At 40.9% G+C, this 25,982-nt stretch overlaps 1 long non-coding RNA gene across 1 annotated transcript in view; it reads left to right on the top strand.

Annotated features, from left to right (window-relative positions):
* Positions 1-1,213: 1,213 nt before the first annotated feature.
* The window catches only part of LOC127579554 (uncharacterized), a 36,341-nt gene continuing 11,572 nt past the window's right edge, over positions 1,214-25,982 (top strand). The window contains exons 1-3 of the long non-coding RNA XR_007957698.1: positions 1,214-1,272; positions 7,958-8,067; positions 11,652-11,835. This is a non-coding gene — a long non-coding RNA (uncharacterized LOC127579554). The remainder of the gene's footprint in view (positions 1,273-7,957; positions 8,068-11,651; positions 11,836-25,982) is intronic.

Below are 25,982 nucleotides of genomic sequence, written 5' to 3'. Positions count from 1 at the left end.
ATATGTGTTATTGTATTCCTGAACATTAGTACTTGTGACTATTAAATATTGCACTGTGGTCATCCAAGGAGGCCTGAACTTATCTTTCTGGCATCATTGGGTACAAGTTTATTGAGCTTCAGATACTCAAAGTCCCAGAGGCCAATCCAAATCCAACCTTAAACTTGCCACCAGCACACCCTCAGTCTCACATCCCAAAGCTTCTAGTCTCAATGGTTGCAATCAACAAATTATGACAAGATCGAAGTGACCAGTCCAAAGATGCAACCTCAATTGTTTGTCTTCCACAAACTTGAAACTTCTCCATAATTTCACTGAAGCCATACCATCTGAAGGACTGCACAGGAGAAGATGTTTGTAGTGTTTGGTCTCCTCTCACCAGAAAATGTAGCAGCTCAGAGAAAAAATTCTAACCCTGTGATCTACATTGTTTAGGAAACAGGCTAAACCTGATTGGTCAAATGAGAGACTGGAAATTCAACTTGGGCAGTATCCCATTGGCAATCTGCTATATGTCATACCCAATGTTCACTTCCATTGACTTCAATGAAATGGACCATTTGGTGTGGAATATACCAAGCGTCCCATAACATGACTCCTTTGGACTGATGCCCAATATCATTAAATTCATAGTAGCTTGGGTTCAAACTTCTGATTGCAACTCCAGTATATACATCAGTTTCTGTCAATTCATTCTGTTTTTTTTTGTTTTTGCCCCATAAAGCCAAGTGACAATTGGGAATGAAGGCTGAGATTATTAGAAAGAGCATCTAATGCCAAGCCTCACATTTACTCTGGAAACATTTCGAACATGCAGGATCTGTCGTGTTAAAAGGGACAATGTAATGTTAACTACTAATAAACATCTAAACCATGGAAAGTTCAGTCTCTTTCACCTCTCCAATAATTGTTTAGTTAGCAAGTACACTAACCTCAGTTCAGTCTCCTCTTTATTCAAGAGTAATGATTTAAAACAGGAAGTTAACTGCAGGTTGTAACTGTTACTAGGGAAACAAGGAGTAAGTGAAAGACAGTCAAGTCTTTATAAACTTGAACAAACAAGGACAGACGAGAGACCAGCTCTTCTAAATAATGACAACATACTTGGCTTTATTTCTAAAATTAAGATAAAACAATAAAAGAAAAATAATGCTTCAGAAAATATTCCCTTTCTTAGTTCCTGAGCTCTAACTTCAAATGGTTCAGTCTCCCAGTTTTCTTCTATGACTCATTGAAATCAGGCTAACCACAAGCTGGTGCACAGCCAACAATGTAAGTACTTTCTGTGCTGTGCCTTTGAAGTGAATGGGGGTGTGCATGCTTGTGGCGATAGCAAAGAACGATACTGAAAGAAAGTCTTTTCATCCCAGTAAGTTAAAGATTGATGGTTTTGTTATTTTTCTTTATAATTTCTAAAGCAATAGGCCCTGGCTCTTGTTAAAAGCTACATTTAAATTACTAATGATCTTTTATGGGTCACTGAAGTCAAATGTGAGTTTCAGTGCGTGCCTGCTCATAACTATGGCATGTGCAAACAAACAATGTGTTTAAAATACAATAGACTGAGGAAGGTGTTGGTAAGAGTATGTTGAAGCCCACTTGAACCCAAATCACTTTCATTGCCACTGCTATTAAGGGGCCTTTGTGTAAATGCCATGAACTTTTATAGATTAGTCAATTATTTTGAGAGAATGTTAATGAGGGAACACCCTCTTGTTTTCCACTCATTCACTGTGGTTCTGTAAATTCCAGCCTCCTGGCTTTTGTTCATTTGGCTCTGTTTATGACACTGCATTGGTACTTCATAATTTGGGGGATGGAGTTCTGAGGCTGAGGAAGGAAGAAAAAATGTATCCCTGATCTGGATGTCCCCATTCTACATGGGATACGTACCATCTATGAGAAGACTGTTTTAGCACTGGAATTTGATTGTATCCCAACACAATTAATATTGAGAATTATTAATGTTATTTGCATAGTGGACTTCCTGAAACACTGAGGCTAAACTTGAAGCCACACAGGAGTTTTTCACTATAGTAGTGAATCATACTGACAGACCTAATGGGCTGAATCATGTTGGGTCTGGCCCACTGCCTGGACTCGATGCCAGCAATCCCCGCCTGCTCTCATATACCTGGGCCAGATGCAGAGGGCTGGATGAGGTGTCTCTCCACCCTCGGAGTCAGGTGGTGGGGTGAAGCCAGGCCTCAGCTATGTATAGGCCTCAGGCACCATACCCTTGTGGCCCCACCCTTAGACTGCCCTGACAGTCCTCGACAGGAGTCATGGCTGGGGGCAGAGACATTCTCCCTTCAAGCTGGGAGGCTTTTTGTGCATTAGTTTTAAACACTATCAAATTCCTATAATGATTAAAAATTGTTATTTCAAAATAAGTCAGAAAAAGGCACATTCAAACAGTAAGAAGTAATGAAAAACATTAATAGTAAATAGGTTTAATCTACCTTTTATCCACCTAATTTCCAAGCTGGGCATCGACATTCAGATGTGCAGGGATTCAGCTCGTCCAGAGCACAGAAGCAAAATTCCCTCAGTGATGTTGGTGACAGGCAGCAGAATGCAGACCAATAGATCCATAAGGGATATATTGGATTGATATCAGAACGAAATTGTTGAGGAATTGGCTGAGGAATTTTTACTGCCTGTCCCTATCTTTCGAAGAATTCCTGCCACACTGATGGTAACATTAGAATGACCTAAACCAAGAGAAATGAGTTTTGTTCAAGATTCCTAAAGTATAGTATTATAATAATTTATTCATGGTAATTAGCAATCTTTTTCACACAGGGGTACACCTTTGATGACAACGTTTCATCATGTTTTGTACAGGTACCTGTAACAGGTTGCAGGATTCTGACTTGGAATTGGATTTTTAATATGAGTCGGTTTCCTTTTGCATACTCGTAGAAATTACTTCCTGGTCAAAAACTGGACAAAATAATTGTGTGGGAGGAAATTGTGGGAGAGATGAATTTCTAGGCAGAAATTCATCTCCAGTTGATCATAGTATATAGTCTCTTTGTATATAGCATAGTGGTTAATTTACTGGACTAGTAGTCAGAAATCTGCACCATTGATCCAGAAACATGGTTTCTGGAAGCTGGGAAAGTAAAATTCAAGTAACTGAATACAATGGAATTGGAAAAAAAATCTAGTCTCAATCATGAAATCCATGAAATCTTTAGAATGTTGGTTGAAAACCTACTTGCTCATCAACGTTCTTCAAGAATGGAAATTCGCATTGCTTGCTCAGCCTGGAGTATATGTGACTCCGGACCCACCAACGTGATTGACTGTCAACTGCCTCCTTAGTTTAGGGGTAATTATGGATGAATGAGAAGTGCCAACAACACGGATATCCTGTGAATGAATAAACTTAAAACAGCAGTCTACATGCAAAGTTCATTGCAATGACGTGACTAAATGGCATGTTTGACACTACTGAATAGGCATGAATTTCTAAACAGAAAACTTCTCCAGAAATAATGGTGTTTTGCTTTTCTGTTCTGTCGCACCAATTTATAGCTCCACACCTGTTACCAATGTCTGACCTCAAGTAAGCTCATTTCATTGCTTCACTACATTTACCAGCATAAATTCATGTTTTATTCATTAATTGCCTTAAAGTTAAATGTATGTGTGTGCAATGAGATATTAAAGCAGGGCACTGGTTAATCCATTGTAATAACATATTTTACAACCATTCAGAGAAAATCTAGGGCTCATTTAAGAATCTAAAGATAGTCAAACAGTGTTGGAAAATGCATGTCTAATATGTATCAATAAGTGTTAATATAAGCAGTGTAGAAAAGAGTATCTACCAAATTATTTTAAGTAATGTGATAATAAGACAGCAAACAAACCTTGAAGCTTTCTGCAGATCTATTGATTAGAACAATGGTTTACATCTGACTATGTATCACTCTGAGCAGAAAGTCCTCCAAAATGTACTAGGTTCCAACTCACCATGGCGGCTATGAGGATCACAATCCTGTGAGATAGAAATATGAGCAAGCAATTACTACAAGAAAAGATACTGTCACAAGGAAAATTCTTGAGAATTCAGCCTCTGGACAAGTTGGCAGAGAGCCATGCATTTCAATCCATGAATGTCAGCTGCTGTTGTGGTAACAGTCCACACCCCACAACAGGGACAAAAGATAATAAGTGACAAGAGTCAGGCAAAATTGGCCCAGGGATGCCTTCTATCACTTGTGCACAAAGACATGACATGCATCTGCTTTAACCTTTATGCCTGGGCTGTTGTCTTGAGGTCAAACCACTGAATATAAAGTGACTCTATTCCATTCAGTGCCCACCCCCCATCTCGACAGACGGTGAATTCCTCCAGTTGGTTTTCACAGGAATCAATGGCATGGAGCATTATGCGGGCCTGACGTTCAGATATCGATTGAATAAATAAACTCATACCATGGTCTTGATCTCTATCATGATATGGATTTCTACTGCTGGCATTTTACTTTTAGAAAGTTGAACTAAAACCTGCTGAGATATTTAAGAATGCTTGCACAAGAAGCACTTGAACCTGCGCACATTCACGTTCTGTGAATTTATTGCTAAATCAAATGGAATTTCATTGTTCAAGTCTTTAAAAAAATACATGTTCACAAAGCTTTCAGAAGACAACTTACCAGTAAGGCCATGCAATCTTTGATACCACATACAAATAACTGAGAAATCTTATTGACATTCATTCTTAGCCCTTGATATATACTCAGTCCTCGAGTCTCATTACAGTTAAAGATTTGTTACGTCTAATTTCTTTTATTTGATGTTAGAAGGTTCAGGGTAATCCTTAACTACATTCTAATTGTGCTCAGTAATAGCGTCATAGAGTTGTGGATAGATACAGAATGGAATGTTTGAAATAGTCTATTTAATCTTAGATTCATCTCTTTGAATAAGTAGTGAAAAGTCAAGTTACAGAATAGAGACAAACATTGCGTGAAAAATGACAATAGACTTGCAGAACCTTCAGATGCTACACATTTCTGATGAAGACACTCTTGCTTTTGGATACTTAAGATAGATCTGCCTTCTCTCTGGGATATTTTGCACTCATTAAATAGGTGGTGAGAGGCTCATGCATGTCCCCAGTTGCAGTTATCCACAGAGAGTTTTGATTCCTGTGGGCTCCTAATTTTTCTGGTGGCAATAAAATCTGCAAATAAGTGATGAACAGCGAGGCTCTTGGTAAAACTAAGAGCCTGCAATATTCAGGTGCTCTCAAGAAATCCCTTGCTGTAGTTAATGACATTCCCAGAGGTCGGCAGTATCAGACTGGCAGCAACTGCTCCAATCAACTAAAGTCTCTAAACTAAGTGACAAGTTTACAGGGAGATCAATTCCGCACTGTGCTAATCCCTTAAGTACTGAAGGTCCATTCTGGCTTAAACATGAGAGTTTTTAGCTAGTATTGGCTGAGGTGTCTTTGCTAAACTGATGGCTGTACAGTTATTGAGGTGAATAAAAGCACAGCATCTCCCTTGGTCCAGTTGCTCTACATTGGGGAACAATGTGCCCTGAAAGAGTTTGAATTCAGTGTTGAAAGTTTATTGTTGCATTCCTTCCAAGGATGTCACATTACATGACATTACTTGTACTTCTGTGGGTCTGGTCAGGTGTTAAAACATTTCCCTACCACTCTCCAGTAACACCGCACCATCACTCCACCACCAATATTTCTAGTGATTGGTCTGAGTCTGGTGTCCGCTCCTCCATTTTGATGGGAAATGCTCTGCAAGTAACCCTGTTCCCCTCTGGTGAAGAGTTTGTCACTATTTAATACTCTCCATACTTCAATAGCTTGTTAAAGAAACATTGATAATCATTAATGGGTCAATTTCTGATTTCAGGAGGCTTTGAGCTTTGATTAGCCTGATTAGCCATTAGTTGTTCTTGTGATGGCAGACCTGCCTCACCACATCGTGGGATAGATTGAAGCTTTAAGCTAAAAGAAAGAACTGTAATGGCTCTAAAATGCACTGTAACAGAAGTCCAGTCTAACTGCACTGCAGTAGAGATCAAGCATCAGACAACCAGGCATTTTAAAACCAAAAGGATACAACAACAGACCTTTCAGTGGATCACACAATATCCCAAAAAGGAAATAAGGCAATTTAGAAGAACAGAAAGAGCCAATTACCATCAGGATTTTATTGAGGTTTTATTCAGCTATTAGATCTAGAGCTGCTTTTCAGTGCATTGATCCCTGGGCTTTAATTATTTATCTATGTGCATTACTGAGGAAATTAGATAAGAAAGTAGTAATGACTGAAAGAAGTGTCTCTTTTCTCATCATTAATTTATAAAATATACATATGAAAAACTACCAGCCATTTATACCCATTTCAATGATCCCAATTGTTACTTCTTTCCCGTGAAAGAGTAGATTTCCACTTCCAGACTGCAAATGGGACAATTCATAACACAATCTAATGCAGCTTTTCAAGGAAGCAAAATATCCATTAGTTCAGAGGTATTTTATATGACAGATAAAAGCAGTTGCTTTGTGCTTGACTCAGAGAGCCCTGTTCGATAAATCTTCACACAATATTTAAGTCACTGTTCAAGCGCATCCACAGTTCTCAAATCTAGTTCTGGGCAACTCACTCACTAACAGTGTCTCCCAGTGTATTACACCCCACCTTCCCTTTCAGTTTATACATAGTTTACATGTATGTGAAGGCTAATTAGTTTTAGAATGAAAGGACATAACAATTCAATTTATTATCATCCCTCTTGAGCTCTATGAAATTTTAAAATGCTACATACACATTCTATCGTATAAGATTCACAAAAATGATATTCATAAGTACTTTGTTGGTTTAATCTTTAATACCCAAACAGAAGATTTCAGGGGAGCTCCCTCACACCTTACTTCTATATTCCTACTTAATGAGTTTTTCCAGTTTTATTCAACGCCATGGGAAAATGAAGTGGTCCACTTTAGGAGAAGGGAGAGTCTACAGTATCTAACTCACCTGACCATCTGACATCTTTTCCCAATCAATACATGCAGTTGCTGAGAGAAGTATGGTTTAATCTGTATCTCCCACCTTTCAGCATAATATTTGTGTTGAAAGAACAGCCTTTTCATTGGTTTAAATGCAGGCTGGTTATACCAATACTAATAAAATGAGGGGTCTCCAAAGTTGCTTCCAGAAAAGCTTTCACATTTACTGGAATTATAAGTGAACCAACAACAGCTGGTTTGCTTGTAAATCCAGTAAATGTGAAGGATTTTGAGAGTGTTCACTCCCAGGCCAACATACCCAGGAATGAAGCCCTTGTTACTTGTAGACAGTTACACACGCCTGACCCCAGACTCCATAAACACAAGCTCTATTCTGAGCTCTGTTGTGGGAGAAGATTACCAGTTGGACAAAGAGAAAGAATCAAGGATGTACTTCATTGAAGAAGTGCAACATTCCCACTGACTCCTGGGAACCTCTGGCCCAAGGCTACTTAAAGTGGGGAAGGAGTATTTGGGTAACTGAAGGCCAGGCATTAGGGTTAAGATTAGGGTTAGGGTTAGGGTTAGAAGCCTTGCATAAGCAGCAGAAGGATTGCACCACCTCACAAACTGCCCACCTACCCAGCCTCATCAGCCACCCCTTACACCACTTGTGGAAGACTGCAGTTCCCGCATTGGCCTCATGAGGCACCTCAGATCACACAAATGGAGAGGAAACAAGAGATCTGTGATTCCGAGGAAATATCTAAATAGACAGAAGAAAAAAATAGTTGGCACAATCCAGACACATCTCTGATATCTGTTACTAAACTTCAAAATGTAGCTTCCAACCTGTCTGACAAAAACAAATAGAGGATTTTCCCAATAAATATGATTTGGAAAAACCTTTAAAATAAAGCGTGCATTAAGGACTAATCCAGGGATGTAATTGCCATTCAACAGCAGAATCTCCAGTTGGCTTTATGCCACTCTCCAGACCTCTGGGATTATCTTCATGTACTTCAGGAGAAGGAGAAGTGGAGTCACCAAACAGGAACAGGAAGCAATCGTAGGTGAGAGGGGAGGGAAGAGGGGAATGATATCATTGTATTAAAGAAGGGCTCTTAAGAAATATTTGAAATATACATTTTTGTAAAACGAATTTCAAGTGTTGTAAAGAGAATCAGAAATTTGTAGCCTAGTCATCCTGGTGCATCAGTGGAGAAAAAAATTGTAATCCTTTCATGGATCGTTCACACTAGTCTTGAAACATGATGTCATTATCCCAATAAATCCAACCTGTAGATTGTTACACAAACTTGCCTTGGGAAGTCTGCACTTATCAACAATCACTTTCATGTTGTCTTTACTTGCTAAGGATGTTTTACTGAAGATATTGGTTTAAAAATTGCCTTTTTGGTCACTTTTTTATATTGTATTGATCTCTTTACATCTATGTCTTGACAATTTCTTCACTTGGCTTTCTACACATTGAACTTCGTAGACAGAAGGTTCTTAGTTTTCTGCCATATGGGTATTTGAGAACAAGGTCGAAACTCAGCACATTGCAATTCATCCAAACCTGGATATCTCTTTGATTTGGGCTTATTATTGATTTAGTTTAAGCAGAACTCAGACTTCTGGTTTTTGGACCAAGGGAATCAAGGGATATGGGGTTAGTGCAGGGAAGTGGCACTGAGGTAAAAGAACAGTTCTGAACTTACTGAATGGTAGTGTGAAGCAGGCATGATGGGCTGAATGGTCTACTCCTGTTTCTATTTCTTATGTTCTTAAGCATGGGGTGGTTCAGAGCTGTGTAGGACAGAAAACAGGATGCAGAGTGTTGGATTGACACTCAGGTGGAACTGGGAAGGTTCGTGAGCAGAAATGCTCCAACAGGAAACTGAGTTTTGAGAAAAAGATAGAGGAATCACATCACAACAACAGCAATTTTAACTTAGTGAGACATCTTCAAGTGGTTCACAGAAGTGCAATCAAACAAAGGTTGGACAGAGAAATACTGAGAAAGATGACCTAAAGCTGGGTCAAAGAGATAAATTTTGAGAAAAAGAAGGAAAGTGAGTTAATGAGGCAGAGAGGTTTTGGGAAGAAATTCCAGAATTAGGCTTTTGACAGCTAAAAGTGTTGCCACCAATGGTAGAGCAAGTAAATCCAGGAATACATTAGATTTCAGAATTGACAGAGCATAGATATCCTAGAGGAGTGTAGGGTTGGCCAAGATTACAGCGATAACAAGAGAGGAAGACATTGAAGGATCTGGTACTGACTCATTGCTTAACAGGGACACAATACAGGTCAGCAAGGAAGCAAAAGTGTGCTATGCTGGACTCTAGAGCTGCCATCAGTATGATTGTGGACAAGGTATGCAGAGACTTGACTGGACTGCCAAGGGTGCAGAGCAGCTGGAAAGGCCCAAGAGGGAAGCTGGGACAGTGTCACTGGTAGAGATAGAAACAATGTGAGTAAAAGTGATAGTCCAGACCCTGCCAACACAAACAAAAACTCGTCTCCTTCATTAATTCTACCTGATTTTTTTAATAAATGCAAAATACTGCAGAAGTTGGAAATCCAAAACAAAAACAGAAGATGCTAGAATATTCTACAGATCAGATTGTGGAGAGAGAAACAATCAACAGTTCAGATCAATGACCTTCTGCCAGAATTTAAATCAATAGATTATTCAAAGAAAATATTTGCTGCATTTTAGAGAGGATCACTGCCCTATAAATTATTTTAATTTCAGTTGTTTAGTCACAAACAAAACTCCTGAAAGATCTATCACTGGCCAGACTTCTAGTAGTGTAGTTATCTTGTATGGCTCTCCTGGGCTGTCAGACTTTCAACCACACACTAGTGGATTTTCATGAGAAATATAACAATCAAGAAAGAGAGGTGAATGCAGGTTGAAGTCAACTAAACTTAAGGTTATCTTTCAAATATCGTTGCAAAAGAATGCAAAAAGAAGTGAAGGACAGACCCTGGAGTTCATCAAGAAGACATTATAAGGTTCTAAATGATCAGAAACGGAAAGTTGCAGTGATTGGACAGATAATACGTAATGAACAATATTGAAATCTGTCTATAAACTCAGTTGGGAAAGTCACAAAAGCTAATCCTCAGAAATTTATCTTGCTTGATTTGCTTTATTTGTCCAACCCAAATCTCCAAATCTCTCTCTGTTTCTTTCTCACACACACACACACACACACACACACACACACACACACACACACACACACACACACACACACACACACACACACACACACACACACACACACACACACACCTTCCTTACCCAAGATTAATTGTAGGACTAACCTTAGGACCAATCAGATCCTGGGTTTGTCAGCATGTCAGCCTATGTCAAATAGAAGAATGTTACCATCAGTTTCTACCTCCCCTTCTTTTCTGAAGCCAGTAACATGTTGGTGGGGTACAGTTCCACAGGCACAAGTTACCCTTCTGCATCTATTTTTATCTTCATGTGTGATGTTTGAGAATGTTGACAGACTATGCAACCATGACAGTATCGTACTTGAACTCAATTCTGTCCTCACTTGATACTCACAAAGATACATGTCCAGCGGTGATCACTAGACAGGAACCAAAAGTCTGACACTGCCTTCCATATCCTGGGGTCGGAGATCATTGATGGAATGCCCACAACTAATACAGCCAAGCTGACATGCATGGGACTGGGGAATCGGTCTAAGTAAGTCATACAGCATCGAAACAACCCCTCAGCTCACTGAGTTTACACCAACCATCAAGCATCCATTTACACCAATCCTATTTTATTCTCCCCACGTTCTCATCAATACTACCCCTACCCCCACCAGAATCTGCCACTCACCTACACACAAGCATCAATTTACAGAATCCAATTAACCTACCAAACTACCTGTTTTTTGGAAGTGTTACGGACTCAGTGAAAGTCCCTTTAAGATAGAGAGTGTGTGTGTATGTGTGTGTGGGGCGTGCTTACGTCAATAGAAGATAAAGGACGTAATGACGTGGTTGAAGAAGTTAGAAGAAGAAGAAGGAGAGAGAGAGAGAAGGGAGAGAGACACCAGCCTGCTTGTTTTCTCTATCAATGGATGAGAAACAATAACTGTGTTTGCCATAGAAATCCATGTATGGAAGTTGGAAGTAATCCGGTGGAGTTCACTTTGTTGCTGACCTGTAGAAGGAAACAGGTATTTGTGTGTGGACGACCACGGTTCGGATGCTTTTCGGGGTGAGGAAGTCACTACCGAGTAAACACTGAAGTGTCGTTTGGGTTCCATCGAGGAACATTTGGATTTCGTATGTACTCTCTCTATGTTTTTCTACATCTACATCTTATCTTCAGACAACGGTGGTTGTTGAAGAAGCCCTTGCTCATGTTTCACCTTATGGCTTGCGGAACTGAACTTTAAGAACCATTCTGGAACTGGGAGTTTTGGACTTTGTCACACACACACACACGACGAGTTTAGTTTTGGGGTTAACGTTCGAGGTTTAACATTCTTGAATTCTAACATACTAACATTTTTACTTTTATTTTACGTATTATCATAAGTAGTGATTAATAAAATAGTTTTTAACACTGAATCATGCTCAGTGTGTTTCTTTTGTTGCTGGTTTGTGACAGAAGTGAGAGGAAACCGGAGCACCCAGAGGAAATCCACACGATCACAGGAAGAAGGTACAAACTCCACAGACTGTACCGGAGGTCAGGATCGAACCCAGGTCACTGGAGCTGTGAGGTAGCAACTCTACCAGCTGTGATGATGTACCACCTCATTCAATTAAATACTCTGAGGCAGTGGAAAACTGTAAGTGTTTTCTAATGAACACAACCTGGGTTAGGACCATCATTTCACTACTGCACTATTGCATTATATATACATAAGTAAACTTTATTCGAATCACTGGACACCTTTCAAGAACCTGTAGATTAGTAACAGTGACTGAGCTGTACAGTGAAAACAGAAATTATCACAGCTCAGGGTTTCAGCGCTGTTCCCTTCAGAAATCAGCAGAAATCCTTGCAGGCAGTGCAGATGTGTGCAACACACTGAAATATAACACCACAATGAGATCAGTGCTGATTCTGCTCCAGATGTTAAACACTGTATGCAAGGTTTTATGATTGTGCCTTGAGAACTTCATAAATGTATGAACTTCCATTCTTGATTTACACTTCTGACAGTCTTGGAACAAGAGAAAGCTGCAGAATTTATTTTGTCTTACCTCTGTAACTTATCAGCCAAAGTATTTTTAGATTAGTATTTGGGAAAGAGGATTTACTTGCAGACAGTAGAATTTTGCTCAGGAAATAAATCAGAGGCTTTATGGGGAACTAAGCTGTTGAAAGGTAATGTGAAATTGTAATCACACAAACTCATCCTTTGGTCTGCTCCCCTTTTGGAATGGAAAAATATAAAGTGTACCCCATGAAGATGTTAACAGATTTCATTACTTCTAAAACACCTGTAATATAGCAAATCATCTCAATCATGGGGGGACAGAGGGATCAGGTGAGACTGAAAGTATCACACACAAATTGCTGGAGGAACCCAACAGGTCAGGCAGCATCTATGGAGGGAAATAAACAGTCGATGTTTCGGGTCGAGACCCTTCATCAGGACTGGAAAGGAAGAGGGCAGAAGCCAGAATAAAAAGGTGCGGGGAGGGGGAGGAGCACAAGCAGGCAGGTGATAGGTGAGTCCAGGTGAGGGGGGAAGGTAGGTGGGCGGGGGAGGGGGGAATGAAAGGGAACGATGTGAGAAGCTGGGAGGTGATAGGTCTCACCATGGAATAAAGAGGAGGTGGGGAACCAGAGGGAGATAATGGGCAGGTCATGAGGGTGGGGGAGGGGAAAGAGAAGGGGTGAGGGGGCCACGGGAATGAGGGAAAACGAATGGTGGGGGGGAAGGGGAAAAATTCTTCCCTTTATTCTACGGTCTACCGTCTCTCCTGCCAGATTCCTTCTTCTTCAGCCCTTTGCCTCTTCCACCCATCACCTCTCAGCTTCTCACATCGTTCCCTTTCATCCCTCCTCCCCCACCCACCTACCTTCCCCTTCTCACCTGGACTCACCTATCACCTGCCTGCGTGTGATCCTCCCCCTCCTCGCACCTTCTTATTCTGGCTTCTGCCCTCTTACAGTCCTGATGAAGGGACTCAACCCAAAACGTCGACTGTTTATTTCCCTCCAAAGATGCTGCCTGACCTGCTGAGTTCCTCCAGCATTTTGTGTGTGTTGCTCCAGATTCCAGCATCTGCAGAATCTCATGTGTCTATGTGGTACTGAAAGTATGATTAGATTAGTGAGCTTGAACATTAGAGACTGGAATGAGAGGAATAGAGGGTTCAAAATGGGAAGTGGAACAAAGGACGGTGGGGTGGAAACTTATCCCTTGTGTATGCACTGCATGTGTACAGTAATATTATCCGTGCATTGAATTCTGCTTCAGAAATCCAGTTCCATTGACTTCAACAGAATTCAATGCACGTACATTACTAGATTGGTTGCAAAGTTCAGTGAGAAGTATCTAAATAATAAATTGTATACTATTGCAATTTTTTGATTCATATATTTAGAAAAAATATATAAGGAATACCCAGCTTACTTTACAGAGAGCAAGAGGGACAACTTAATGCCTAAAATAGTTGAATTTAAATCACGTGGGATGCAAACAAAAAGGTAAAATTTCAAACGAAACTTAACCTACCTTGATCCCATCAATTCTGGTTTAAATGGAAATCAGGGGTTTGGGTTATTATTTTAATATTTTAATGAGGTGATATATCTAAGACTTTTAATTTAATGCTGTTTCCCAAGCGATGGGAGACCTGAGAGTTGATGAATGACATTGAATGCTGTGTACCTTTAGGACATTGACCACACATCAGGAGGACCATGAGCACTTCCTCTCATCCCATCAAGCTAAACTGCTTCCCCTTCTCAAAAGACTACAGATGTTGGAACATCTAGATGAAAAACACTATGATGCTGGAGAAACTCAGCAGACCAGGCAGCATCAGTGGAGAAAAGCAGACCGTCACTGTTTCAGGTCAGGACCCTACTTCAGGACTCAAGGTAGGAAAAGCAGAAGGCCAATATAAAGGAGGAAAAAGCAGAGCAGTGATAGGTGGACAAAAGATGGGAGGCGGGTGGGCACATGGTAGTGATAGGTAGATGTAGGTAAGAGATAGTGATAGGCAGGTGCGGGGGAGGAGGGGAGAGCAGATCTACTGGGGGATAGGTCAAAGGTAAGGAGGAAAAAAGGGTAGAGAAAAGAGAGAAAGGCTAGGAAAGGGAAGAAAAGAAGAGACATGGTTGTGTGTGTGTGTGTGTGTGTGTGTGTGTGTGTGTGTATGGTGGGGGGGTGGGGTTGAGGGGATTACTTAAAGTGGAAGAATTCAATGTTCATGCCGTTAGGCTGCAAGGTTCCAAGATGAAAAATGAGGTGCTGTTCCTCCAGTTTGCGCTTGGAGTTCTGGCAGTGGAGGCGGCCGAGGACTGTCACATCAGTGATAGTGAGAGAGGGGGAGTTGAAGTGACTGGCAACGCGAAGATGCAGATTGCAGTTACAGACAGAGCACAGGTGTTCTGCAAAACAGTCACCTAGCCTGCGTTTGGTCTCGCCATTGCAGAGGAGGCCACATTTAGGGCACTGAATGCAGTAGATGATAAGGCAGGTAAATCTCTGTCTCACCTGAAAGGACTGTTTGGGTCCCTGCATGGAGGTGGTGTAAGGGCAGTCATTACACCTATGGCGGGGGCAGTGGAAAGTTCCCAGGGTGGGAGTGGGAGGGGTGGGGAGGGAGGAGTGAACCAGGGAGTTGCAGAGAGAGCAGTCCCTGTGAAAGGCAGAAAGGGGTGGGGAGGGGAAGATATGCTTGGTGGTGGGGTCCTGTTGGAGATGACGGAAATGGTGGAGAATGATGTGTTGGATACGTAGGCTGGTGGGATGAAATGTGAGGACAAGGGGGACTCTATCCCTGTTGGGTCTGGGAGGGGTGGGGGTGAGAGCAGAGGTATGGGAAATGGAAGAGTGGAAAGGGCCATTGGGCTTCCCCTTTTCCTATCTTTAGTCCTGAAGAAGGGTCCTGACCTGAAAAATTGACCGCCTGCTTTCCTCCACGGATGCTGCCTGGCCTGCTGAGTTCCTCCAGCATCATCGTGTTTTTCATCCCCTTCTCAAAATCAGACATTACCCTTTGATTAGACTCTCCCCAGAATATCACCTCTTGACCTCTTGACTCTTGACCTCACAATCTACCTTGTTATGACCTTGCACCTTATTGTCTATCTGCACTGCACTTCCCTGTAGCTGTCACACTTTACTCTGTATTCTGCTGTTGCTTTTACACTGTTCTACCTCAATGCACTGTGTAATGAATTGATCTGTACGAATGGTGTGCAAGACAAGTTTTTCACTGTACCTCAGTGAAAGTGACAATAATAAACCAATACCAATACAAATACTAACACCTTTTACTGGAGTGTTCTCCTCTCAAGAACCTCTACCTTCCATCTTCTTCCTGCTGCTTGTTTTGCTCTGTGGTCATAGCTAATCTGTATTCCCAAGGGATACCCATCAATGCATCCAGCTCTGGCAACAAGATGTCCTTCTCCACATGCTAGCCCACTCTTTGCAGACTTTTGTAACTTTACTATAGAAACCATGGAACCACAGTTGAATTGTACCAAACACCAAAAGAAGCTTGACCTGAATTATCTCTTTAAATAACCCATGTTCAGCCAAGCAAGATTAAGAGAGGGCTTTAGCTGAAGAAATGATCTTCAAAAGGCAACACTGGTGTCAAGTCAGTGTTGCCCAATGATTGCCATGTTGGATCATCTGCATACTTCCAGGATGCATCTAGATCAATTTGCAGAAGCATCTGAGTCAGATGCTGTTTTGATCCCCAGTCGCCACCAATTGTATACAACAGCTGCAGTACTCATTCCAATTTATGGCCTTTCCCTTGTGGTCACCCCCACCCATTAAACCTCCAAATCAGCTAGTTTTGAGCTGGGCTCCTGTAGAAATTGGAGCATGCATGCTGTGGAGTTAAAGCTCCATTCTATACAGGGAAGCCTGATCCAACTCCTCCCCTACACTTGGAAATCAGGTCCAATAAAAATTTGAGCCCAACAGTTGAGCTATGCATATACCTGATTGTCTACTTGCTTATGTTGTATATATTTTCCAGATTGTTTTCATCCATCTTAAATCTTGCCATGTTACATTATATTCTCCAACATTGGAATGAAAGGCAAGCAATTCATGGATTTCTGCCACTGTTATGCCTGGCACTATTGAACTAAAGAGTATGAGACCTTTGCAAACCAAATTGCCCTTTGATTCTACCTTCAAACACCTCCTGTAGTAGATTATGTGTTTGGGGAAATGCTGGAGGGAACTCATGGTTTATGTATCAGTAATACAGTGTGTCTGAGCACAAATACTCTCCATTACAAGGCTGCCTCAATAAGGTTTTCATTTTAAAACTAACTGGACACAAAAGCAGAAAATGGGCACCATGCCAGACAAGAATGTTTACAAACCTTTTCTGCATCTCTTGTCTGCAATCTGAGCATATTTATTCTATTCCATTCTCTTATTCCCCAAAGAGATTATACTACTACTGGACGAGGCTGATACTGTATCACAGCCTCTTTTAATTTATTTGTTCGTGGAATGTGGACATCATCAACAAGACCAGCATGTATTGTCCATCCCTGTTGCACCCTGAAATGAATAGCTTTATTGGCCACTTCAGAAGTCCACACTGGTTGGTCTGGAGACCACATAAGGGCAACAGAATTCCTTCCATGAAGGACATTGGTAAAACAGACTTTCATTTTTAAATGACAAACTGTATTCTGTTTAATATAATTCTGTGCTCTTTTTAATATAATTTCAGATTTTGTTTTTAATTATCAGGAAAAGGCAAAGGGCATTCCAGCTCCTGTAAAGAAATTGTGTGCATGAGAAAGCTGTCCATTGTGACGACTATGGATTAGAAATTCTTTGTAGGAATATAATATCAGCAGAATGTTGTAACAGGAACAGAAAATGTACAAACAAAAATAGTGAGTCACAAAGTATCATATTTGAGTATTTTAATGTACTGTATACTATTTATTAAAAAGTTTGAGATGGGAGTGTTATCCAGGGTGTATTTTTTTGCATAGTTGAAAGTGAATAGTCTTTGTGGTGGCCTCAGGTCAAATGATTATTCGGTATTTTGAGTCAGTCATCCCAACAACAGTGAACTGCCATGGGTGCTGGTCAGTGGAGGCTCAACAGTCCAGAAAAAGTACTCTTAATGATTCTAGAGTATTGGCAAGTTCAGCAAGAGCAACTTGGCCACAGGGAGTAAAAGGAGAAATAACCAAGAAAAGGAAGAATATTCTTTTGAGACGATGGATAAAATAAAAAAAACCATGGTGGATTCACAGAATCAATGCACCACAGAAGGATGCCATTTTCCCATCAAATCCATTACAGTGTTCCACAGAACAATCCAGTGGTCCCATTTTCCCGCTCCCATTTCTCCACGGATGCTGCCTGGCCTGCTGAGTTCCTCCAGCATCATAGTGTTTTTCATCCAGATTCCAGTATCTGAAGTCCTTTGAGAAGGGGAAGCAGGTTATGCTTATCCAATTTCCCTTTCAAATCATTGATAGCATTCATTTCAACCGAACTCATAGACAGCAAGTTCCAGGTCCCTTCACTGTGTAAAAATGTCCTTCCTCACATCCCCCTGTATTTCTTGACCAGTGTCTTAAAACTGTGTCTCCTAGTCCTCGTACGATTAGATAATGAAAACATTTTTTTGTCTAACTTTTCTACTTCTTTCATAATCTTGGCTCCTCTGCCAAATCTCCCCAAAAAGTTCTTCACTCCAATGAGAACAATCCCAGCTTCCCTGGCCTAACCTTCCAGCTAAAATCCCTCATTCCTGGAACCATTCTGGTAATTCTTGTCTGTACGCTCTTCAGCATCTCCATATTTTTCCTAAAATGAAATACTCCTTATGTGGCCTAACCAGAGTTGTCTTAAGTTTCAGCATAATTTCCTTGATTTTATATTCAATAGCTCTATTTACAGACCCCATTATACTTTGGTAATATTTTCTCAAAATGGTCTACTACCTTCAATTATTTATGCACATGAACCTTTAGGTCCCTATCTTCCTGCACATGCTTTAGTACTCTGCCATTAAATATTAATACATGTTCCCCTCCCTTCTGCCAAATTGTATCACTGCACACTTTGCTGTGTTAAATTCTATCTACCATTTCTCTGCTCATGCTGTTGGCTCATAATCTGTTGTGGTAAATTGCCATACCTCCAAGTGTAGTGTCTTCATCAACTTTTGAAATATTGCTCTGTATTCTGAGATTAAAGCCATTTACATATTCAACAATAAAAACAGTAGTCCTGACACTGTCCGTTGGGGAGCACCACTGTCTACATTCTGCAGAATGAGAGCAACCATTTACCGTGATTTGCTGATGTCTGTCCTTAAGTCATTTGTTTTTATCCAAGTTGTCAACAACCTTCCTATTCCATGAGCTCAAATTTGTCACCTGGCCTTTTTGTAGCATTTTATCAAATTTCAAGCAAATGGCATATAACTGGTAAAAGGAAGTTTGAGGGGTGGAAAGAAAGGGTTCATCTGAAGCAAGCTTTGTAGAATGGGAGGCAAGCAATTGATAAGCTTGTATTTTTCTGTATTAGAAAGTTGTGTAATATTTCAACCCCATCATTCATGTCAACTACAAACAAGTTGCATTAATATGGAGCCATCAACATAGTAAAACATCCCATGTGGGTCACAAAAGCATTTGCAAGAAAAAAGCTATTGATCCAAAGGAGGTATTAGGAGGAGAGCCAAAGGTTTGCAATCCTTAGTTTCAAGGAAGCAGAGATGCAGCTGTACTAAAGAGGGTGACAGTGATGGGGGATTTTGAAAGGCAGAGGATTGCCGGTAAAAATGGGGAGTATTTGGAGACGCAGGACACTGATGCTGTAATCTGGAGCAAAAAAAGCAAACTGATGGAGAATGGAATTCCATTGTAGAGTTGTGGTTGAAGGAGGCTGGTATGGGGTGCAGGGGTGAGTGGTTGAGGGGGCACAGTTGGTCACAGAGAGAGAGGGTTGAAGCACTATTCACAAGCCACAAGTCAGAACTCTCCACTTACTTGATTTGGCAATATAAGTCTGCAATTGCCTGCAAACATAGATAAGGCATGAAGAACATAAAACAGAACAGTACAGCACAGAACAGGCCCTTCGACCCACAATGTAGTGTCGACATAGCTAATCCTTCCTACCTACACAATGCCCACATCCCTCCATTTTCCTCTCAGTCATGTGCCCATCCAAGCCCTTCTTAAAAGCCCCCAATGAATTTGCCTCCACCACCCTATCAGGCAACGCATTCCAGGCATCCACCACTCTGAGTAAAAAACATACCCGTCATGTCTCCTCTGAACCTACCCCCTCTCACCTTAAATACATGCCCTCTGGTATTGGATCGCTCAATAATGGGAAAAAGATATTGCTTGTCCACCCTATCTGTGCCCCTCAGAATTTTATACACTTCCAACAAATCACCCCTCAGCCGCCCCCGCTCTGGAGAAAAGAGCTCAAGAGAGGAAGGTCAGGGAAGTGAGAGTGACAATAAGACATGCTGAGATAAAGTATACACCATGAAATGAGGAGTCGAGACACAATAGACCACAGAAGCTGGAATCTGGAGCAATAAATGATCTGCTGGAGGAACTTAGCGGGTCGAGCAGCAGCTGTGGGAGGAAAAGATTTGTCAATGTTTCAGGTCAAAACCCTGCATCAGGATGAGGAACCACTCAGTAAAGGTGTTGAGTGAGGAGAAGTTGGAGTATATCTTGGGGTAGTAGGTAACGAGCAATGGAGTGGATTTCAGTGAGACAAGAAGCCAAAACATCTATGGTGCAGGAGGAGAGACAAAGGGTTTACTTGTGATAAAAGCCACAATGTTTTCATTACCCGATGTCTGAAGTTATTTGCTTCAGTATGATGGCAAGGGAAGTACTTTTGTTGTACTTAGGTTAACTGCAGTAAACAAAATCTCCATGCCACATCGCACTGATCAATTCATATCAATTTCAAAAGAAAAGGAAATCAAATGTTTGGGTCCAAGTAGAACTCTTTCCTGACTGTTATCCAAATGGTCTGGCTGAAGAAATGTAGGCTGGCTCTCTCTGCAAAATTGCAACAAGAAATTTTGCTTGGATGTCCAGGCTTGTGTTGCCTCATTGCCGCACTAGAGGCTTTTGCAGAGAAGTCTGTGGCTTGTTAAGGTGGAAGATCTGGGTCTTGCCGTAAATACAAGAGAAAACAGGAATCTTTACAATTGTATAGTGTCTCACATTGGTATTGGTATTGGTTTATTATTGTCACTTGTACCAAGGTATAGTGAAAAGCTTGTCTTACAAACCGATCGTACAGGTCAATTCATTACACAGTGCAGTTACATTGAGTTAGTACAGAGTGCATTTATGTAGTACAGGTAAAAACAATAACAGTACAGAGTAAAGTGTCACAGCTACAAAGAAAGTGCAGTGCAATAAGGTGCAAGGTCACAACAAGGTAGATCGTGAGGTCATAGTCTATTTCATTGTATAAGGGAACAGTTCAATGGTCTTATCACAGTGGGGTAGAAGCTGTCCTTAAGTCTGGTGGTACGTGCCTTCAGGCTCCTGTATCTTCTACCCGATGGAAGAGGAGAGAAGAGAGAATGTCCCGGGTGGGTGGCGTCTTTGATTATGCTGGCTGCTTCACCAAGACAACTAGAGGTAAAGACAGAGTTCAAGGAGGGGAGGCTGGTGTCTGTGATGCGCTGGGCTATGTCCACAACTCTCTGCAGTTTCTTGCAGTCCTGGGCAGAGCAGTTTCCGTACCAAGGCGTGATACATCCAGGTAGGATGCTTTCTATGGTGCATTGGTAAAAGTTGGTGAGAGTCAAAGGGGACAAACCAAATTTCTTTAGCCTCCTGAGGAAGTAGAGGTGCTGATGAGCTTTCTTGGCCATGGCTTCTACGTGATTTGACTAGGACAGGCTGTTGGTGATGTTCACTCCCAGGAACTTGAGGCTCTCAACCCTCTCGACCTCAGCACCATTGATGTAGACAGGTGCATGTACACCGCCCCCTTTTTTGAAGTCAATGTCCAGCTCTTTTGTTTTGTTGACATTGAGGGAAAGGTTGTTGTCATGACACCATTCCACTAAGCTCTCTATCTCCTTCCATACTTCGATTCATCGCTGTTTGAGATACGACCTACAACGGTAATATCATCTGCAAACTTGTAGATGGAGTTAGAGCAGAATCTGGCCACACAGTCATGAGTGTATAGGGAGTAGAGTAGAGGGCTGAGGACGCAGCCTTGTGGGGCACCAGTGTTGAGAATAATCATGGCGGAGGTATTGCTGCCTATCCTCACTGATTGCGGCCTGTTTGTTAGAAAGTCAAGGATCCAGTTACAGAGGGAGGTGTTGAGTCCTAGGTCTCGGAGTTTGGTGCCAGAAACAATGTGCTTCAGGTAACCAGTTTTGGAGTGAAGAGATAAGACTTTTTTCAGTCAAATTGGTCATTTTAACTTTGATTCCTGTTAATTAGGTGGTCTGTTTATATTGGGTTTCAGGCCTTGAAATTTTGAGGCACTGGTTGAGGCATCTGTGTCTGAATGATGTATTTTGCCTAATATTAGGCCTTGGGTTATACTGTAAAGGAACCAGTGAACTGTGAAGATCGCAGTGGATGAAAAGGAAAGTAACTTGTGTTACAAGGATCCTCCTGTGAGAGGGTTAGGATTCTTGTCTAGAGCTGGGAATCATGGGTCTGGAGTTCAGGGTGCTGAGTAGGAGAGATTGCTCAGAGTGGTTGTGGCCAGGAGCAGGGGAAGCTGGTGAAGGGACCAATAACAATGTTAACTGTAAAGGTGGAGTTCAAAGCCCAGTTCATTGAATATAGGCTTCACAGTTACTGAATGTTAACATCTTGACTTGACACGACAGGCAGCCCTTAGCATGGGTTTCTTATCTACCTCAAGGCAGAGGGGGGTTTCACACAGGCCCTTTCCCCTTTCTCAGTACATGTAAATGGCCAAACATCAGTTTCCAATTTGGGTAAAGGATGCATTTTTTCTTGTTTTTATCTAATAAAGCAATAGGCACACTTCCAGACTGAAATGGGCAAATACAACCTGCCCAACATAAGCGGTCTTAGCAATCTGAGGAGCGCCTGAGTCACAGAGTCTGTGCAGCTCAATTCTTCATTTATTGCACATTGATTAGATAATCATGGACAACAACTGTACCCATGGATTATCAAGGAGTCTGATTGTGATGTGGAAGTGTGCACCACTGACGTGTTAACAGCTAAGAAAGTCTGAGTTTACCATGTTAGCAATACTGATCGGTAGTTTAAAAGATTCCAGCAGCATCATTGGGTAATTTGATTTATCCATTCTGCTCTTGGATGGGAATTGTGCTTTGGGCAGTGTGAGATTTTGTAGTTTTTATTAGTTTGCTGCCATCTTTAAGAATGAAACTACGCCAAAATATGAAAGCATTGACATAAAAGTCTTTGCATCTGATACTTTCCATAAGTTAGCTTTTCATCTTTGATAAACTGTACGAACCAGTTTGTTAGAAAACAATCTTCACTGCAGAAATATTTGATAACAGATGAACTTAAAACCAGATGCAGCTCAAACTTTCAGAGATGTACAGTACTCAATATTCACTTGCACATTGAGCTTCAAAGGAACATTAAGCTTTGTGGTGATGTCCATTAAATGATTGAACTTGTTAGAACATTGAAGGGAGGCTGAATAGAGTACAGGGGAGGTTTTATGAAGCCAGCCTTCGACTGTTTAAAGCTTAGCAGTATCCTTAATTTCTTAATCTACATGCAGTATTTCATATCCAAACAACCTTATCTTACCAAGGACAGTGTAAGGAATTTACAGCCTTGGAGTAAAGACCTTGATGTTAAGGCTTCCTTTATTATCCAGAGACTGAACTAAACAAATCTGCAGCCCTGCCCCCCATCCTCCTTTAAGGGTTTGTGCAGATATTTGCACGTGTGTGGGTTGATTCAAAAAGCATGTGAATACATTAATAAATGATTAATTGCCATGGAAGCATTCTTCATCATGATCAATATGAACAGAAGGCTTAAAAGATAAAATGGTTTGCCAAGTAAGGGATGTGCACAGACAAAAAGTAAAGAATTTAATGTCAGAAAAACTCAGTTCTCCAGCCTCGGGGATAATATTGTTTTTCAGTGAAAGAATAAAGGCTAGCTCACAGAACCCCTTGTGGTGCTGAGGAGTGAGTTCATCCCATTTGTTCCTCATCATTGCATCTGATCTGCTCTTTTTTTATCTGCAGTTTCTCTACTCTTTATTAACTGATGCACACCGGCACCTTTTACAACAGTATAACTTACTTCAAATACCCTGCTACAGCCTTCAGCATTATCTGAGTAATACCATGACTGCAATCTCATGATAATACATGGTTGTAGTGGCGATACAAGTGGTGTTACAGAGGGAGCTGAATAACCTAATCTTTTTGAAGACTGCATATAGCGACAATGCTATTCTCAGACAGAGACATGATTGAGTAATGCCATTCTCAATTAAACCTGGTGACTGCAGTGCTGTAAGTAATAGAGATTCAATTTATGCTCATAATTTATTCATAGCTATCCTCCACTCACTGTATATTTTTGAATAAATTAGCTTGGGGGAAGTTGCTGCAGCTTTTTTCAAAAATTGCCTTTATACAGATAGTTTTTTTGAGCAAATTGACATTGTTTGTTGTACAATTAACAGTCTTGCTGTGAACCCAATCACTGCCTGGCCTTCAATTTATAGGCTGACACCTTGTTAGCAGGCATTCTGTTTTGTTATATGTAGAGATCAGATTTAGTAACTGAAAAGATTCAAGAAAGAATTTGAACAAATGTGATGTGACAGAATATTGTCCAAACATAAATTCATCAACCTGAAATGTTATCTCTATTTCCCTCTCTGCAGATGCTGCCTGAACTGCTAAGTGTTTCTAGCATTTTCTGTTCTTATTTCAGATTTGTACTATCTGCGGCATTTTATTTTTGATTAGCAGAGCCATCAACTGGATTGTCAAGACAGGTCAAGTCTTCTCTATATTCTATGCCATTTTTACCTTTCTCAGTCTTCTGCTGTTGATGCCCTTTTTTCTGTGCCTTTGAAACATTCAGCTTTCATTATGCCAAAGCTCCAATGGCTATTCTCCACATCCATCACACTTCACAAGCTTCACCCACTCTGCCTTCATGTACGAGAGAGGTGGAAGTCTTTGGTGAGACCACACTTGAAGTAATATTTCAATTTTTTGATCTCCTTATTTAGGGAAGGATATTCTTGCCGCATGGGCAGTGTAGTGGAGCTTCACTGGATTACTTCTCAGTGAAAGGGTTGCATTATGAGGAGAGAGTGGGTGGATTGGATGAATAGTCTCTGGAACATAGAAGAATGAGAGGTGACCTTAATGAAACATGCAAGATTTTGAGGGGAGTTGGCAAGGTGGATGCTGAGGGATATTTCCCCTTGTGGGGAATCTCCAACCAGGGTCGATGGTCTCAAGATAAAGAGATGCTTACTTAAGATGGAGATGAGCAGCAATTCCTTAGCTCAAAGAGTTGTGAATTTTTGGAATTCTTTATGAGAGAGAACTGTGGATGCTAAATCATTCACATTCAAGGCTGAGACAGGCAGGTTTTTGTACAATAAGGCGACAGTGATCATACAGGAACATGGAGTTGATGCTAACAAACTGATCCTATTGAATGGCAGAACCTGGCATACTCCTGTTCCTATTTCTTATGCTCTCTCTTGTTCCTTCCTATGCTCTGCCACTTTCTCTGCCCGCTTGCTTGCCTAGAATTGGTTTGATTTCTAACACTTTCCAGTTCTGCCATTAGTACAAAATGAGTGCTACAGTGATGGTCACCTGCCTTATAACTCTCACAATGTTCAGTTCTATTGACTGTTTAACACTAGTGATGAAAGACCAGTTTCTAACTTTGTGTCTCAGAAGAATGGCTCAGAGGTGAAAGTAAGCCAGTATTAGCTGATACAGCTTACCAGTAAGAAAGAGGCTGAAGTGATGTTTCCGATACAACGGTGCTGGTAAGAAAGTTAAGTTACTTTCATCCCTGGAAAGGCTCAAACCACAAAGTAGACAGATTTGTAAAGCATCAGCTACTTCTGGCAATTCCTGAACTGTGCAGCAAAGTGAGTGATCTCATCCTTTGACAAAAGCCCCATGCATCATCAGTAGATAGGGATTGTTGTCAAGAATCATTCACCCATTTTTCACAACAATTATGCCCTTCAAAGCTGGAATCTTGAATACTTTGACATTTAGTCTGGTCAAGTCTGTCACTGACTACTTGAAAAGCAATAGAGTCATTATTGTAAATCTTCTATTTCTCATCATCACTATTTCTATTACTCATTGCTACTAATGAAACGGCATTTTCAGAAATCACACACATTCATCTTGTACTTTTCTGCTATTTCCTTAACTGAAAATGTTGACTTCTCATCCATCTTTTCAAGAGCTGAGGAAAATGCACCTCTCTATTGCTGTGGTATGATTGATCTTATGATTTTAAAGGAATAAAACTGAGTGAGAAGTATTTAATTGTATTCTGAAAATGTTTCACAACAAAAAACATCAGTGAAAATTTTGTTGATATTGAGGATCACACACATCGAGCCAACCCTTAGTGAATTAAAACTAATGAGAATGAACTGGACCTAACTGACAAAAATAACGATCATCAGATCCCGTGTTTTGGTTGGAGCTTCCTTAAACTAGAGAGTGACATCCTCTGTGTGCTGCCACATTTGTGAGACAG

This window comes from Pristis pectinata, chromosome 17 (assembly GCF_009764475.1).
Source record: "Pristis pectinata isolate sPriPec2 chromosome 17, sPriPec2.1.pri, whole genome shotgun sequence".
In the NCBI taxonomy this organism is placed as follows: domain Eukaryota; kingdom Metazoa; phylum Chordata; class Chondrichthyes; order Rhinopristiformes; family Pristidae; genus Pristis; species Pristis pectinata.
The sequence above is the reverse complement of the archived record's forward strand: the minus strand, read 5'-3'. Positions and strand labels throughout refer to the sequence as shown.